At 40.2% G+C, this 18,450-nt stretch overlaps 1 protein-coding gene across 1 annotated transcript in view; it reads right to left on the bottom strand.

Moving 5' to 3' along the window:
* The window catches only part of LOC139444748 (uncharacterized), a 68,386-nt gene that overhangs the window by 48,681 nt on the left and 1,255 nt on the right, over positions 1-18,450 (bottom strand). The gene's annotated exons all lie outside the window — the stretch shown is intronic.

Consider the following 18,450-nt stretch of genomic DNA (forward strand, 5'->3'; position numbering starts at 1 on the left):
CTTTTTACGGCAAGCATGGGTTGCTGAAGACCTATTCTACCCCGGATCTTCATGGGTCCAGTTCTCTATGGGCTAGTTGACTATTTATAGAAACCTAAAGCTCAAGAGTACGACCATGTTTATAAAATGAGTGTATATGTTTAGTGTCTGTGACAGCTGCAGGGGAAAAATACTTCTACAAATTCTTCTTTAATGATGTATACTTTATTCAGAGAGGAAGAAGACTGCCTCCGTGGTCTAGTGGTAGAGCGGAAGGTCCCCCCGTGTGCGAAATACTCATCAGTCGGAAAGCGCACGTTAAATCTCCAAAGTAAGTAAGTAAGTAAGTAAGTAAGGAAGGTTCCCATCTGCGTCATACCCAAAGATGTTAAAAGATGGTACTTGTTGTTATCCTGCTTGGCAACTGGCACTAAGGGGCTAAAGCAAGGACTAGTCGGCTTGGAGTATATGGTGTATGAATAGCGTGTCCATGTTAAACTGTGGTATGGTATCTCAATGGGCTAGCACTATAAAATCAGCATTATTCCGGACTAGTCCAAGCAACAACACCCATGCATTCATGTCACTATGTACGTGCAATAACTTGAACGCAACATTATACCCCATTTAACCTCACCTCACAAGGAACAATTGTCTACCTATAGTTTACAATTTTCTGTTACTTTCTGCTATGTTTTGTTTCTTTGTTGTTTAACACCGTACTCGGCAATATTCCAGCTTGGGACAGCAGTCTGTAAATAATCAAGTCTAGACCAGACAATCCAGTGATTGACATCATGAACATTGATCCACGCTATTGGGATACGATGACTGAATCAACCAAGTCAGCGAGCCTGACCACCCGATCCTGTTAGTCGCCTCTTACGGCAAGCATGGGTTGCTTGGACACCTATTCTGCTATGTACATGCTTGTCATGGTATCAAAGCTGGTCAGTCTCAGGTGGCTCTTAGTATCTCCTTGTTATCAGGTAACAAGCTGATATCAACCATAATATTGGTATTGGCAGGTCTGACAGCTGTGTTGTCCGACCCAGGCACTGGGCTTCAGTTAGAAGGCATTCCGGAGTCTCCACTTTCAAAGACACACAAACATGGACTGAATGGATACGCTCTTAGCTACAGGAGGAACAGAGGGTTACTTGTCCCAGACGTGGGCAAAATTAGGTGGACCAGTATCGATAATAAGCCAAATTTGAAACCAATGTTATCCAAATTTGAATATATATATGCCATCATGACTGTGTCCTTATATACAGAATATCTCTCGTCTGTGTACTCGTGTGAGTGTGTGAGTGTGTGCGTGCCTGCTTGTGTGCGTGTGCGCACATGCTTGCGTGTGTGATTGTGTGTTTCTTTTATAGTGAGATTGCATGCCACAGTTTAACATGAATACCCCACTCAGACACAGTATACTGTCTCCCAGCTAACCAGTCCTTGTTTGAGCCCCTTTTATGCTGAGGCAGGGTAACAACAAGCACCATATTTTAAAGTCTTTAAGTATGACTCCGCCAGGTATTAAACCACCAACATTCTGCTCTCCAGGCTGAAGCTTTACCTCTAGGCCAAGGAGGCAGTTCTATTGTACAATCTCAAACCAAGGATTTAGTTATCAACTGATCCTTAACAACAGACCTACATTGTAATTACAAATCAATAAACCTACATAACTCCAGAACCAACTTCTCACAAGATGGAGCAGACAGGCTGTGGAAGCCAACGTCAATATCATGCCCGCACATCATATACAGCATTAACACCCGCTCAATTTCATCAGGCTGGTGCCAGCAACATTAAGATTGACAGTCTGTAATAGACAAGACAATCACAACACAATTGGGATCTCCTCCCGTGGAGGAAGCCACGTCCTCCTACTGAAGGTGATCAAGTTATGAGGGGCTGTAGCAATGTGAAATGTATCACATCAATCACACGTCAGCTGATCTCATCATGGATATCTTAATGACCAGAAGAGACAGTTGAGATTATTAATTACCAGTCTCCCCCTACTGGTGCTAAAGCCTTCACTCTACAGGACACAGTGTCTGAAACCATTGAAGGCCCTGTCATGCCACCTTGACTCCGCTATCAGACAGACGAGTCTATGAAATCTTATATTACCCTTCTTTACTCTAAAAATACAGAAAATACATTTCCCTATGCTGATTTCATGTGGAATAGAGCTAGCTCGAGCTGGCTCGACTTGCTTTTGTATACGTTTCTAGATTGTTTTTTTGTTCATAAAATAAATATATTCCACAGTCATGGTGCAGGACAACCGATATCAGAAAGCGTCTTGAATTGTTACATCTCCGTATGAGCTATTCTCCTTCAACTAACACACTGGGGTGTTTCCAAACATGCCATGTGACTGGGAATGACAGCTGTCAATTAGGGTTGACACACACACCAAAGTCAAAGTACCCTGTTCATGCTATAGATAATGATCCTTTCATTCAGCATGTAGTACGATACACTATTTCAAAATAAAAGTCCTATTTTGAGGCAAACGCGAAAAAGTCCATTTCAAATGACACTTGCTCGAATCACAACAAATTAATTATAAGATTTTCTTTCAAGTTCTTTTAAAATGTAATACGGGAGGCATGTTTTCCATAAATATTTAAAAAAAAAACCTGTTCAAAGCCTCTGTGTACATTCAGTGTCAGCAGACGTGATTCACATGAAGCAGAAATGGCAGGAGATAAACAACATGTATTTCATCAAGTAAACATCCACACACACAGAGACATCTCAGAGACAGAGTTATCTCTTCGTCTGTAGGTACCTGGGAACAATCAAATCCTGTGGTACTGAGGCTGGTGGTGAGGAAGATCTAATAATCAGTTTATAATGGCCTTAGTTAGCTCTTCCAATAAACAGCAAGTGCCAACAAACCAGTTTAGTTGAAAACAAAGGTCTTATTCCACAAAGCGATCTTAGCACAAACACTATTGTAACTGTAGTCTAACACTGACTTCCAACAGTCAGACAGTCATAGCTCTTTGTGGAAAGGGTCATACATGTATTGTTTGTTTGTTTGTTCAACCCCACATTCAGCAAATATTCCAGAAATATGACGGCAATCTGTAAATAATCAAGTTTGGATCATACAATCCAGTGATTGACATCAAGAGCATCGATCTATGCAATTGAGATACGATGACATGCATCAACCAAGTCAGCGAGCCTGACCACCCGATCCGGTTAGTCACCTTTTTTACGGCAAGCATGGGTTGCTGTCGTACATGTAAACCAGATGACCAACCCTTGATACTCAAATCGCCCCTGAGGGAGATGACCTGAATACCTAATGACATATCATGTCACAACTATGCATCTATGTTATATCAATCTATTTATTGGGTGCCATCATGTCCGTAACTGTCAAAATGGCTTAAAGTCGCCATTCACTTGCCAGAAAATGTATAAGAACATGAACATGTACAAACCCCGTCTTAAACTACGGACACAGCCAAGCAGCCTTCTCTCCACGGACATAGTAGACAATGTTAAGCAAAACAACACACATTTGTCAGCCACACAAACTTCCTGTTGCGATCTGACAAGACATCAACTTGATTTATTTGTCTCCGGCACCCATCCAACTAAAAACCTATCAAGGGTGTTGGAAAAGAATAAATATGACCTGGTCTTATCTATCTGGTCATAAATACACTGTGAGAGATAGTTGCTCTCCTTCAAGCCAGAGGGAGTGGATGAAAAACTTCAGTGTGTGCAACCTCCTTCAGAAAGATGAGCATCAAAAAACTAAATGATGTTCATTATCGTCCAAATGTTACTTAATACACTTTTCCAAACTTCAATAACAGGAAAGCTAGTTCTTAAAATTTGTTGATAAGATGAGTTTTAATTTTTTTTTAAACTTTGTAATTGCCTTACGCTTAAATAGGTCAATGTTGGTCTCGGTTGCCTGTTGTGTTAACATGGTTAAAGTACAAAGGACAGCTTTCCAGTATTAATAGTGAAATCAGAGCACATATGCACCTCATCCCATGATATTGACATGACAATAATTACCTCGGTGCAAAGCTGGTCTGGCTTAATTGCCAATGGAGTCTACTTCCCCATTCCATTACTTGACGGAGATGAGGTGTTCACTGATTGGTCTGGCACAGCTGCACAGAGGCCACCATTCACTTCGACACAGGTATGAGTGAGTAAGTAGGGTTTAATGCTGACTGACAAAAGTAAAACAAGGAAATATGTCCAAGACATTTAATTTAAGCTGCATGTATATCGATTATCTAGTATTGTTCAATAATTGTCAACTGGACTAGAAATGAGCTGTTTTTCTCAGGTGAACAATTGACTTGCCTTTGCATGTGTTTGTGATTGTGCCCCCTGTGGTGCAGGGTTCACTCATGTTTTTTATGAACACCTGGCATCATCACTATTTGATTGTGATTCATGAAGATGTGGAGCCCACAAGCACGGGTACATTGTGCCAACATCAAGGATCGCCGAGGGGTGTTGTGTGAACGCTAAGGATCACTGAGGTGTGTGTAGCTAACACCAAGGACCCCTGAGGTGTAACTAGCCAACACCAAGGACCACTGAGGTGTGTGTAGCCAACACCAAGGACCCCTGAGGTGTGTCCTGCCAACACCAAGGACCACTGAGGTGTGTCCTGCCAACAAAAAGGACCACTGACGTGTGTGTAGCTAACACCAAGGACCACTGAGGTGTATGTAGCCAACACCAAGGATCACTGAGGTGTATGTAGCCAACACCAAGGATCACTGAGGTGTATGTAGCCAACACCAAGGACCACTGAGGTGTATGTAGCCAACACCAAGGACCACTGAGGTGTATGTAGCCAACACCAAGGATCACTGAGGTGTATCTAGCCAACACCAAGGATCACTGAGGTGTATGTAGCCAACACCAAGGACCACTGAGGTGTATGTAGCCAACACCAAGGATAACTGAGGTGTATCTAGCCAACACCAAGGATCACTGAGGTGTATGTAGCCAACACCAAGGACCACTGAGGTGTATGTAGCCAACACCAAGGACCACTGAGGTGTATGTAGCCAACACCAAGGATCACTGAGGTGTATGTAGCCAACACCAAGGACCACTGAGGTGTATGTAGCCAACACCAAGGACCACTGAGGTGTATGTAGCCAACACCAAGGATCACTGAGGTGTATCTAGCCAACACCAAGGACCACTGAGGTGTATGTAGCCAACACCAAGGACCACTGAGGTGTATGTAGCCAACACCAAGGATCACTGAGGTGTATGTAGCCAACACCAAGGACCACTGAGGTGTATGTAGCCAACACCAAGGATCACTGAGGTGTATGTAGCCAACACCAAGGACTATTGAGGTGTGTCCTGCCAACACCAAGGACCCCTGAGGTGTAAGTATCCAAAACCAAGGACCACTGAGGTGTATGTAGCCAACACCAAGGACCACTGAGGTGTGTCCTGCCAACACCAAGGACCACTGAGGTGTGTCCTGCCAACACAAAGGACCACTGAGGTGTATGTAGCCAACACCAAGGATCACTGAGGTGTATGTAGCCAACACCAAGGACCACTGAGGTGTATGTAGCCAACACAAAGGACCACTGAGGTGTATGTAGCCAACACCAAGGACCACTGAGGTGTATGTAGCCAACACCAAGGATCACTGAGGTGTATGTAGCCAACACCAAGGACCACTGAGGTGTATGTAGCCAACACAAAGGACCACTGAGGTGTATGTAGCCAACACAAAGGATCACTGAGGTGTATGTAGCCAACATCAAGGACCACTGAGGTGTGTCCTGCCAACAAAAAGGACCACTGAGGTGTATGTAGCCAACACCAAGGACCACTGAGGTGTATGTAGCCAACACAAAGGATCACTGAGGTGTATGTAGCCAACATCAAGGACCACTGAGGTGTGTCCTGCCAACAAAAAGGACCACTGAGGTGTATGTAGCCAACACCAAGGACCACTGAGGTGTATGTAGCCAACACCAAGGATCACTGAGGTGTATGTAGCCAACACCAAGGATCACTGAGGTGTATGTAGCCAACACCAAGGACCACTGAGGTGTATGTAGCCAACACCAAGGACTATTGAGTTGTGTCCTACCAACACCAAGGACCACTGAGGTGTATGTAGCCAACACCAAGGACTATTGAGTTGTGTCCTACCAACACCAAGGACCACTGAGGTGTATGTAGCCAACACCAAGGACCACTGAGGTGTATGTAGCCAACACCAAGGATCACTGAGGTGTATGTAGCCAACACCAAGGACCACTGAGGTGTATGTAGCCAACACCAAGGACCACTGAGGTGTATGTAGCCAACACCAAGGACCACTGAGGTGTATGTAGCATGGGTACGTTGTGCTGACAAAGAAAGAGATCATGTTATTTCAACAGGACACTTGTTTTCAGGTCCCATCAAAGTTAAAACATAGATGCATAAACTCGTCTCAGTAAATATAACCTCAAATCTCTGATGACTGTGTCATGATTTTACATTAAAATTAATCACGTATTGCTGTATTTGTTTGTTTGTTTTTACACTCAGCAATATTCCAGCTATATAACAGTGGTCTATAAATAATCGAGCCTGGACCAGACAATCTAGTGATCGACATCATGAGCACACAATGGGGATACAAAGACATGAATCAACCAAGTCTGCGAGCTTGATCCCCCGATCCCATTAGCTGCCTCTTACAAAAAGCATAGTCATCTGCATAGCAAGCAAGGGTTGCTGAAGAACTATTCTGACCAGGATCTTCATAAGAGGAACACATGTACATAATTCTGCAGTATCCAGTTTGATGACTTCAGGAAAACATGACAAATTACAGATAACACGGGGATTAGTGATGTGGTATGTTAGATAAAGCTCAGTGGTATTCGGAGTGTTCGAAGATTGATGTTGTGTGCAAAAGCAAGGGTTAGTCAGACAGAAACTGACATATAGACATAGAGGCTGCACTTTTCAATAACAAGTTTCACTCGTGCATGTTTTTTATACCTAAATCGAGCCCTGTATTACAACATTCAGAGAACTGCCCCAAAATATTACTTTAAAATGAAATGAACAAAAATCTATTAAAAAGTCCTCAGCAAATATTCTCCAGTTGTAAAAAACAATGACATTTCAAAATGAAAATCAATAAATTGAAAAGCTGGTAAAGCCATTAAATCTGTTTGACCAAAAGCTGGTAGGCAGTGCAGGTGGAATACAGACTAGGAGCTGCAATCAACAGTGCTGGGGGAAACATGGGACTGCAGCATATTGGCCTGACATTTACATGAAGACCCACCAGAGTTGCCACAGGGGTTAGTGTTATTCTGGTGGGCAGGAAATCTTGGAAACCATAGACAGTGAAATAGACGCCTAACCTACTGAAATATACATCATCTGTGAAGAGAAGGCCTGTGGACATACCATGTAATATTCATCAATGACAACACCATTCTGAAATCGTTTTGACAGCAGTGTTAAGTTGATTTACTCTCTCATTACCAATTTCATAGAATAAAATTAATTTCAGCAAAACAGCTAGACATGGCATCTACTGACAACATTATAGGACGTCCTGATGTTGGAAGATATGATTATTAGACACAAATAAGACTTCTTATATTTCTGGCTTTATAGATGTTTTGTGAAAAATATAATCGTTGAAGTCATAACAGAAATCAAAAGACATTTGAACTGCATTTCATTTTCATTCTTCACACTATTTGAATTTGTTGTCATGTGAGCAGTGTAATGTAGACATGTCAGGTAAAATAGCCTTTCACACCCACATTCTGCTTGTGGTGAACGTGAAATTTGCATTCAGGGAATTAAAAAAATACTGCTAATCAGAGCTTTCCCTCGTTCCATTGTCAACACTGACGGAATCTGTAAAACATCTCCAGTAAATAACTTTATATGAGAGTTGATCACATATAGTCTTAAATGCAGAAAGTGTTTTAAAAGTTAAAAGATTTTTTTGTTAATCTGAAGTATTATTTGGTGTTTCTTTCCCATCATGGGATTTCCCTTCGCTGTCATCCCTCCAATTGGCTTGGGTGAGTGTGACTCCATCTTCCTGAGGCAAGGGAGTTAACTGACTGTAAAAGTCCAGTTTCCACCCTTGCCAAAATAGGCTGGAATTTCTGGGCTCACTCGAAGCACCCCAGTGGCTATTATAAGTTATTGGATTCCGCCTCTCATATCACTTGTATTCATTTCAAACAAAATGGTGACACACAGTCAAGACGATCTGATCGATAGTCAAAATTTTTATTGAGATATAACGGGTTTTACCTCGTGAAGTGCATCAAATCATGGGAGCACCTTGATTTAAAACATGAAAAGATTTGGAAATATCTGTTGACGCTGAGTTGGCAGTACACCTACTTTGCAAATCCTGCAATTGACCAAAATCTGAATGGCAGTTTACAAACCGGATATCGATTTTGTTACATGATTTTGATGCATAGACTCGATGATCAAGCCAAAATATAATTCCATAATTCCAGCCTAGTTCTGAAAGTTCTGACTTTTATAGTCAGGTAACTCCTTTGCCTCGGGAAGACGGTGTGACCCTACATTTTGTTTGTTTGTTGTTTAACGCAGCACTCAGGACTACTCCAGCCAGATTACTGTGGTCTGTAAGTAATCGAGTCTGGACCAGGCAATCACATTGATGATTCACATTACGAGCGTGGATCTACACAATGTGGATACAAGGACATGACATGCATCAACTAAGTGCAATTAGTAGACTCTTACGACAAGCATGGGTTGTTAAAGGACCAATTCTAACCTGGATCTTTACAGGTGGTGTGACTAAACGATGTACACAACCTATCATGTGCCCATGGCTATCTTCATCTGTGATGCCCATTAGCTTGTTTCTGATACAGAAATCAAATGGTAAAACTTAACACCGTTGACATGAAGGAAGACAAGGATAACCTAAGTCAATTACTTGTTCTACATATCTGCCTTTCATTCTCAACCATTCCCCTCTACCCTCCCACCCCAAATCTCTATTCCATAAAGAGGAATAATCATGTTTTTACCTTTATCTCAACATTTAAGTTTTTTTTACATTTGGTTCTTCTCTTAAAAATAATTTATTTATCTTTTCCTACTGCCTCATGTATTTTTAGTTTGTTGTCTGTTTGTTGTTTAACGCCACTCAGCAATATTCTAGCTATATGACGGCGGTCTGCAAATAATCGAGTCTGGACCAGACAATTCAATGACTGACATCATGAGCATCAATCTACGCAATTGGGACACGATGACATGCATCAACCAAGTCAGCAAGCCTGACCACCTGATCCCATTAGGCGCCTCTTACGACAAGCATTATTATATATATAAGTCACCTTTTACAGCAAGCATGGATTGCTGAAGACTTATTCTAACCAGGTTAGTTTTTTTTAAATATAAAAAAAATATGTATATATAAATAAATAATCATAAAAAAATAAAAAACAAAACAAATAAAAATAAAAATAAAAAATAAATTGGGTTTGGCATTATGGGAGTCATTTCTATTTCCATTTATTATCAATCATTACTCAATATTTCAAAATATTATTGAAATAATACTACTCAAAAGAAGCACACCAAAGTTTTTCATATCAAAAGAAGTTTACGAACACATAATTTTTTCATGTGACTTATAGTTAATCTGTCATGTAAAGAAAACATACCTCATACCCTTAAAACGTACTTTTTCACTCATAATATGCACCGATAATGTATCTTTTGGCTGATGTTTGTAAACGGTGTATTATGTCACATGACTGATCATGTTGTGCATCTATTTTTAACTTGACTGTAATGGAGGGGCTTGAAATCATGTGATGGTAACAAGATGGCGCCTGATCGACTCATCTCGCTCGGCATGGCATTACCACAATACAATTAACAAGACATGGTCATTTGGCCATCCAAGTGTTCACAGAAATAAATGTTCTCAAAGGTAAGACTTAATTTTAGTGTATTGGGATTGTTATTAGACACATAATCAGAAATACTTCTTTGGGGCTGGAAAACCATAACTAGAAGGAGATACATGTATGTATTCATTGCAAAATCTGAGCTCTTACCAAAACCTTTCAACATTTCCAGGATCCATCCATGACAGCACTAAATGACATTCATTGTTGAGAAAACATACACAAACACTTAGTCTGTGAAAAAATTCTTTAAAATAATTGGTTTTCTTTTCAAAAGAACCTTTCCACCACTGCTGTTTTCATGGACAGTGGAATTCAGCAACCTAGACTTAATTTGGTTTGATCTAAAGTTGGATAGGCTTTTCGTAAAGGGTAATTTAAAAATATATAAATTCCACAGTCATTCCACAGTCATGGCACAGGACTATGGAAATGTATGTTGGGCATTCTAAGGCTGACCTTTCTTATATTGGAAGTTTTGCGTATTCATTATGCCTTGTTTTTTCACACATGGATTTCAAGCTCTTCAATTGCTGTCACGTTCATTTCAAGTGTAGAAACAGCTGACACCAAGTTTTTCCTTTTTTCTCCTAACACTTCCGAAGAGTGACAAGATACTGGCACATCAACGACATCCCTACATCTGGTAACAGAAACAGCCAGATACAGGCAGTTCATCCTGTCACGGATGCTTCGCAAACAACACAACAAATAAAACAACAAACATCAAGTTTTCTGCTGACTTAACTCTTAAGCTGGGGCAGGAAAAACTGGGAGATTACAACATCAACTGGTAAACGGCAGCTATTTGTGTGGTGTTCATCACAGTGTGGTGAGACACAACAAACAAAGGCTTGGAGACAAGCGCAGCTAAAAAGTCGGGGTTATTTCAAGATGAAGAGCGCCAACATGTTGAGTTTTATCCTGGCAGAGATGTCACAGATACACAGGGATAATGAAACTGTTGCTATTTACAAACTGTGTTTTCTCCTCCGTCCTGAATCTGACATAACATGAATCATGATGGTTACATGGTAAACACCAGGTACACAATAATAATTTGTACAGCATTCCAAATCTGCCTCAGATTCCACAAAACTTGTTTGATTCAGGTTATCTCAAGATGAGGGTAAAAAAATAACACTGACTCTAGCATTTCGCAATAAAATAGGTTAAAGTAACATTTTCTTTTATTTCATCAGTGATTTAAGTTTCACATTAGAATTAATTTCAATAAGATTTAATTCACACAAAATAGCCATGTATGATTCCCACATTGAATATTGGTGGAAATTAAAAAACTATAAAAAAAACCGAACTGCATTTGTGACCAAAGTGTGACTATTTTTATGGGCCGAAATATATAACTTGCATTACCCCAGACACCTATCCGCCATGTTGGTTTGATGCTGCTAATAAAGCTGCACGCGACAGCATCACCATTTGAAAAATAGGGTTTTAAACCTCAAAATAAAGACAAAAAATTACCCAACTTGTATTTGTATGGTTAAATATGATAAAATTAAAATTAAATATCAAAGCGATTCATAAACGTTGAAAATTCAACATCAACATTGAAAAAGTACTTGAAATTAGAAGTTCCATAATGGCGTGTGACAGCCTCATCAGTGACATCCGTCGGAGCCACATTTCAGCGAACACGTTTTATTTCATGTATCTACTTGGGTAATTAAACAATACATTACCAAAAGCCCCCTGTTATTTTAGCAAGGCAACAAAAATGGCATCTGAAAAACATGTGCTTGTGCAAATCCCTTAACAAAATTGCAGAAGGTGTCCAGCATTCTGCATTCTTGCCATATAAGAGTCGTCTAGATTCAGTGTCAACCTTTTTGTGTGAACAGGAATTTTCAACAGTACTTGAACTGCCAAATAATCATTATGACCTCATTTGTCACACAAATATATCATGTGCATAGGTGTTAGGTTTTGGGGGGAAACTAATGTACAAAAACCCACTAAAAAGGCACAACCTTCCCAGCAGGAAAACAATCAAAGGATTCTATCCAACAAGAAACAGCACATACCTCCAAGGAAAAACAACCTCCATGCTGTTAAAACAGTTAATCCTCCACAAACACTCTCATTCAGAACAAACCGAAAATAGAACTCTCACAAAATAATGATGTAATTGGGTTTTTTAATTCAAAAGTGACAGCTTAAGAAAAAGGAAGCCATGAACGTCAACTAGATAGCCTTGTCCAAACAAAGTATCGTTATTTGAATACTTTGCATACCTATCATTGTCAATTCCCACACACTACAGGAATTTATCTAGACCTGTTCAGAGGCCCATTTTCAGCCCTAAGTCTAGAGTACATGACAGTAAAAACTCCCAATTTGAATAAAAAAATTTCCTAATACCTCAGAATTTACAACAACAAAAATTATTTAATCAAATTTTCAACAATATCACAATTTTTGTCCCATTTGGCCTAAATTTGGAATTCCAAATAAATCCCTGCATTGTTGAAATACTGGGAATCAAACCCTAGGTTTTCGGGTCCTGAATGAGCACCACTAGCTAGCGATACTGTTCCACCTCAAACTTAAAGTCCTTATTATAGGCCAAATCTCATATTTACCCCAAAATCCACCCAACGTCACTAAATGAGGAACGGAATCACTAATGGAAGAGCTTCTATTTATTTGTTTGTTGTTGGAACACGTCACTCAGCAATATTCCAGCTATATGACGGTGGTCTGTAAATAATCAAATCTGGGCCCGATAATTCAGTGATTAACATCATGAGCATCAATCTACGCAGTTGGGATGTGATGACATGCATCAACCAAGTCAGTGAACTTGACCACCTGATCACGTTAGTCGCCTCTTATGACAAGCATGGGTTGCTGAAGATCGATTCTAACCTGGATCTTCACAGGTACCATCCCTTCTAGAATTGCTGAGACAGTGCATGTACTTTTAAAATAAATATCATTGTGATACAAGTTATTAAAACATAAATCATAAAATCAGCGGAAAATCAGCAGGACCTCACTGTATCTTCATATCAGACTTAGGTGATCAATCTTGTCTGACCCACGTCAACTGCAACAGACCGTCCCCTCTAAATTGTTGCTGGGACAAGATGTGTTGTAAATGACACAATGCACATGACCTCCCTAATTAGCCCCCATGAAGGAAGTCCCCAAATGTTGATAAAGCAGGTCAGCGGCAATCAGTGACTGGGGATCAAAGTCCTAAAGAACATAAACACCCACCATACTTCATCTATCAGGTGATTCACTGCTTCCCTAATTGCAAGAAGGGGGCAATGGGATCCGGTGGAGTGGAAAGCGAGGGGGATTAGTTTATCAACAGTGGAGCAGGACCACCCACTGCTTCTGGACATTAGCTGCCCACTGTCCAGCGCGGGGCTCAACTCCACATACTATACACCCAGGCCATCATAAAGGACAGGCAGTTTGGGATTTGTTGACTTTGATAGAGTTAATCAAAATGGCAATATTCTATCTCAATTTCAATTAGCAGAGTTATTTTTCAAAACAGGTCACATTGATACAATGTCAGATTTTCATTGTGTGGTTTAATTGACCGTTACCAGGTTGACACTGACAGGGTGAGATTAAGACATGGGTTAATATAGGGGGAAATTGACATGTCATGCAAAGCTCACATGTTGATGTCATCTGCCACAACTGCCATTACCAGCAGCATCATCAGTTTCATCAGGGCCCTCCTCAAGTGAACTTTGACCTCATGATGATGATGATGATGATGGTGATGATGATGATGAGGATGGTGATGATGATGCTGCTGATGCCGATGATGACGATGAAGATGGTGACGACGACGACGACGAAGATGATGATGATGATGATGACGACGATGACGATGATGAATTATTGAACCATAAACTTCATGGCAACCAGTGTTTTAAGTACAAAGCTTAAAATTCATTTGAAACTGCAGAATATTTGAGTCTTGATGTCAAAAACAAAACAATGAGATTATCATCATCTGTGTAGATATTACTTGATCTACTCAGCTGACTTATAAATTCAACTCTATTGTATGTCTTCTATTATTTCCCAACTGGGCTTCTTATCGGCCTCTGTCTGGGGCAACTTTCCTGTTGTATGTATTTACAGTACAAACTGATAAGTAATCTCTGTTAGCCCACAAAGCTGTGTGCCCTCGCTGGTGTGCAGAATGGTGCAGAGTTGTGCTGCAGATATATGTCGACCTCTGATCAACACACAGTCTCAGATTTGGTTAAAAGGTATAATAATCAAGTGTATTTACAAATGGAACAGCACAACTGCTTGTCAGATTTCTGACATTACTCAATTGAGAAAAGGTTTATCACCCTGGTGCTACCCCGTTGCTATCCTGGTACTATCCTAGTGCTACCCTGGTACTATCCTAGTGCTACCGTGGCACCACCCTAGTGCTACCCTGGTGCTATCCTAGTGCTAACCTGGTACTATCCTAGTGCTACCATGGCACCACCCTAGTGCTACCCTGGTGCTATCCTAGTGCTACCCTGGTACTATCCTAGTGCTACCATGGCACCACCCTAGTGCTACCCTGGTGCTATCCTAGTGCTATCCTGGTACTATCCTAGTGCTACCCTGGTACTATCCTAGTGCTACCCTGGTGCTATCCTAGTGCTACCCTGGTACTATCCTAGTGCTACCCTGGTACTATCCTAGTGCTAACCTGGTGCTATCTTAGTGCTACCCTGGTGCTATCCTAGTGCTACCCTGGTGCTATCCTAGTGCTACCCTGGTGCTATCCTAGTGCTAACCTGGTGCTATCCTAGTGCTACCCTGGTGCTATCCTAGTGCTACCGTTGCACCACCCTAGTGCTACCCAAGCTAGTGCTGGTAGTGAGTGAGAATGAGGTATGGGTCTGAAGACTAGATGTTTCATCAACAAGTGTTTTCACAGCCTACTCAGAATTTTTCACATGTTTTTAATCACAAAGCTTGGTTTCCTTGGAAACTCTAACATACATATTTGGTTTTGCAATCTTAACTGCTGTTTTGACAATTGAGTATTCCTGCTTTTCCCACTGGTGTTTTTGCACAAAGAATTTGACAAAACCTTTGCTGAACATAATTTTTAACTCTGTTTCAAGAATATTTGACAGGCACAATTAAGCAAACAATTTCAGTTATTTGTAAAAATAAGTATTTAAAAAGGTTAAAAGACTGAACAAAAGAAACCCCACTGATATTAAACTCAAACTAAATTAAAATGTGTTCCTTATGATCTTCCAGGGAGGGAACTTCCAAATTGATGCAGACATAAAAATGTCACCTCAAAAATGACATGAAGCTCTACAAAGTGTTTATTTCCTCTGCATTGAAAGGTGACCACAATGTTCAGGTGTCTGTATTAGACAGGTCCAAACCAGCGAGGTTCAGAATATGAAAACATTTCCTTTTGTGGTTTTTCACTTTACTGTTTCTAATTAGAGGCTGCCGCTGCATGGGTGCGCCAAATTCTTTATTCATCTAGGATAAACATTCAGTTATACATGTGTAACTTCCCATTTGGTTTTCTCTAAACCAAACAATCCTTGACTTCTTACCCAATTTATTCCATATCATCCAAAGAATTTCTCCACAGTTTACACTCAATGTCTGCATGTTGTCAATAAATTCCAACCTTGATCATAATGGTCACCAGTCGATCTTACTGATCAATCTCTTATGTGATTACAGACACATTAAGAAACGCCTGCTACTCCACTAACAGACAACCTGCTTCTTCAAATTAACCTCTTGGCAGTGGGGTCAACTCCGAAAATACACCTTTGTGCTGTTCCAATTAACCAAGCTTTTAAGAGGAGTTGAATTCAACATGGAAACATGCCAATTTGTGCTATCACTTTTGCAAACAGAACATCTTTCAAACAGTTTGTAATCTTATAACCAGACTTTGGCATTTATAACGCTATAAACACTGGTAAAGTTTGTGGCGATTTCCCCAGAGTAGCAAGATAACGAGGCTAAATATTTTCACTCAGAAATGTGAACGATGTTCAAAAGTCACTACAAACAACAAATTACAAGGGGAGATAAGCAGTTTCAAGGGTGATAACTATTTTCATCCACAACCTTCTAGCATTTGGATGCATTTGTTTACTTTTATGGGAGTGTAGAAATGATTATATACGTAATCTGTAATAATTTTGTTTTATGGGACTAGAAAGATATCTGCTAACTTCACATCACTGTCAATTGTAAAATATAAATTGGGTTGGGTTGTGATTAGGAAAGATTATATTTCAAGTGTTTTTAGCAATGATATGAAATGAAATATCATTCTTCAATGTAATGCTGCCACGGAATGGAAGACTTACCTAACTTGCTGAACTCCCATTACAGACATGACACATGAGCAGCTTCAGCCTTCATCCATGAGTACAAACAAAAACTAATAGTGTCAGTGGAATATTCAGTTGCTGTAAAACAATAAGTTGATAAGAAGTTTGAAGAATAACCTAGCTAGTGAGTTTCAATAATGAACAATTTTGAAATATCACTGATGTAATATAGCGTGTGAGTGAGTTGTGTTTTGCACTACTTTGGACAGGGATTCAGTCCCACAATCATCATGGCAGCAAATCTGGGGATTCAATCCCACAATCGCTATAGCAGTGGATCTGGGATTCAGTCCCACAATCATCATGGCAGCAGATCTGGGGATTCAATCCCACAATCATCATAGCAGCAAATCCGGGGATTCAATCCCACAATCATCATAGCAGCAGATCTGGGATTCAGTGCCACAATCATCATGGCAGCAAATCCGGAGATTCAATCCCACAATCGCTTTAGCAGCAGATCTGGGATTCAATCCCACAATCATCATGGCAGCAAATCTGGGATTCAGTGCCACAATCATCATGGCAGCAAATCTGGGATTCAATCCTACAATCATCATGGCAGCAAATGTGGGATTCAATCCCACAATCATCATAGCACCAAATCTGGGATTCAATATCCTACAATCATCATGGCAGCAAATCTGGGATTCAATCCTACAATCATCATGGCAGCAAATCCGGGGATTCAATCCCACAATCATCATAGCAGCAAATCCGGGGATTCAATCCCACAATCATCATGGCAGCAAATCCAGGGATTCAATCCCACAATCATCATAGCACCGAATCTGGGATTCAATCCAACAATCATCATAGCAGCAAATCTGGGATTCATTCCCAGAATCATCATGGCAGCAAATCAGGGATTCAATCCCACAATCATCATAGCAGCGAATCTGGGATTCAGTCCCACAATCATAATGGCAGCAAATCAGGGATTCAATCCTACAATCATCATTTCAGCAAATCAGGGATTCAATCCCACACTCATCATGGCTGTGAATTGTGGTACCTTCAGAGACTAATTACACCAAGACAAGACAAGACCTAAACTTGACATGGGTGTCTCACATGGAACACAGTCTGTCCCTTGTAATCCCCATTCAGTGGACTCTTACATCAAGCATAACCTTTTCCACACATGTGTCACAGGTATTAAGTGATGGTCTCCCCTGATGTCATCTATACAAGGGCTTCAGCTGAGAAAACATGGCTACCAAAGCTTGTAAGAGGTCTTGATTATTAAAAATATCAAATATATGATAAGGCAAATTCGGCTGAGTATCTCAAATCACACAATTAATAACTTAAAATTGTGTTCCAAGTGTAAGGCAGCATCATATAAAAAGAATCTCATTATCAAAACTTATCCATCACTTTCGAAAAGATCGATGAGGACATGATCTCTGAAAATCAATGACATTTATATTCTGTAGACAGTGTACATCATGCTTAAGATGAAAATAGAACCAAGAAACATAACTCACTCAACTCAACAATCAACAATCAAACATCAGAAACACGACTTTTGTTGACTTCAATATCCAACCCAAATATTTCCCAGTATTAACATGGTGAGCTTAGCATGTCGATGCCAGAACCAAGATCACTCGACTCCAGTTTGTTCCCTGCTACGATATAATTCATTGTTTATTTGTGTGAACCTCTAGCCGATCAGGAAGGCCCTAGTACACAGGCTAAATAAGAGAGAATAACAAAAGATAGGGTTAAGGCTTGCCACCCTCTCTGGGTACAATGGGGATCATTACTGGACAGGGCTGCACAATGGAAGAATAGGAGCATGCCTCACTTAGGATTTGGAGGCTTAGAGTTGAGATAAGTTTCTCTGGGTACCATGAACCCTGTGCTGTTGGTGACTACTTGTATTTGGCCTACGGAATGTTCACTTGAAATCAGTCATATTGTTCGACAGCTCTTGTTATGATATAAAGATTATGTTTATCTCCTGTTATTAGATGTCAGAGAAAGACAAGTACATTTATTTCCTTGTTGGTGTGCCTTCTCAAAACTTTGCAAGAAAATAATAAAAAATATACTTTTATGAAGATTTATGCATTTTAAAACCATTGTTTTTTATGATATGTACTTTA

The sequence above is a fragment of the Haliotis cracherodii genome, unplaced genomic scaffold, assembly GCF_022045235.1.
Source record: "Haliotis cracherodii isolate W230 unplaced genomic scaffold, xgHalCrac1.p SCAF_6, whole genome shotgun sequence".
Classification (NCBI taxonomy): Eukaryota; Metazoa; Mollusca; class Gastropoda; order Lepetellida; family Haliotidae; genus Haliotis; species Haliotis cracherodii.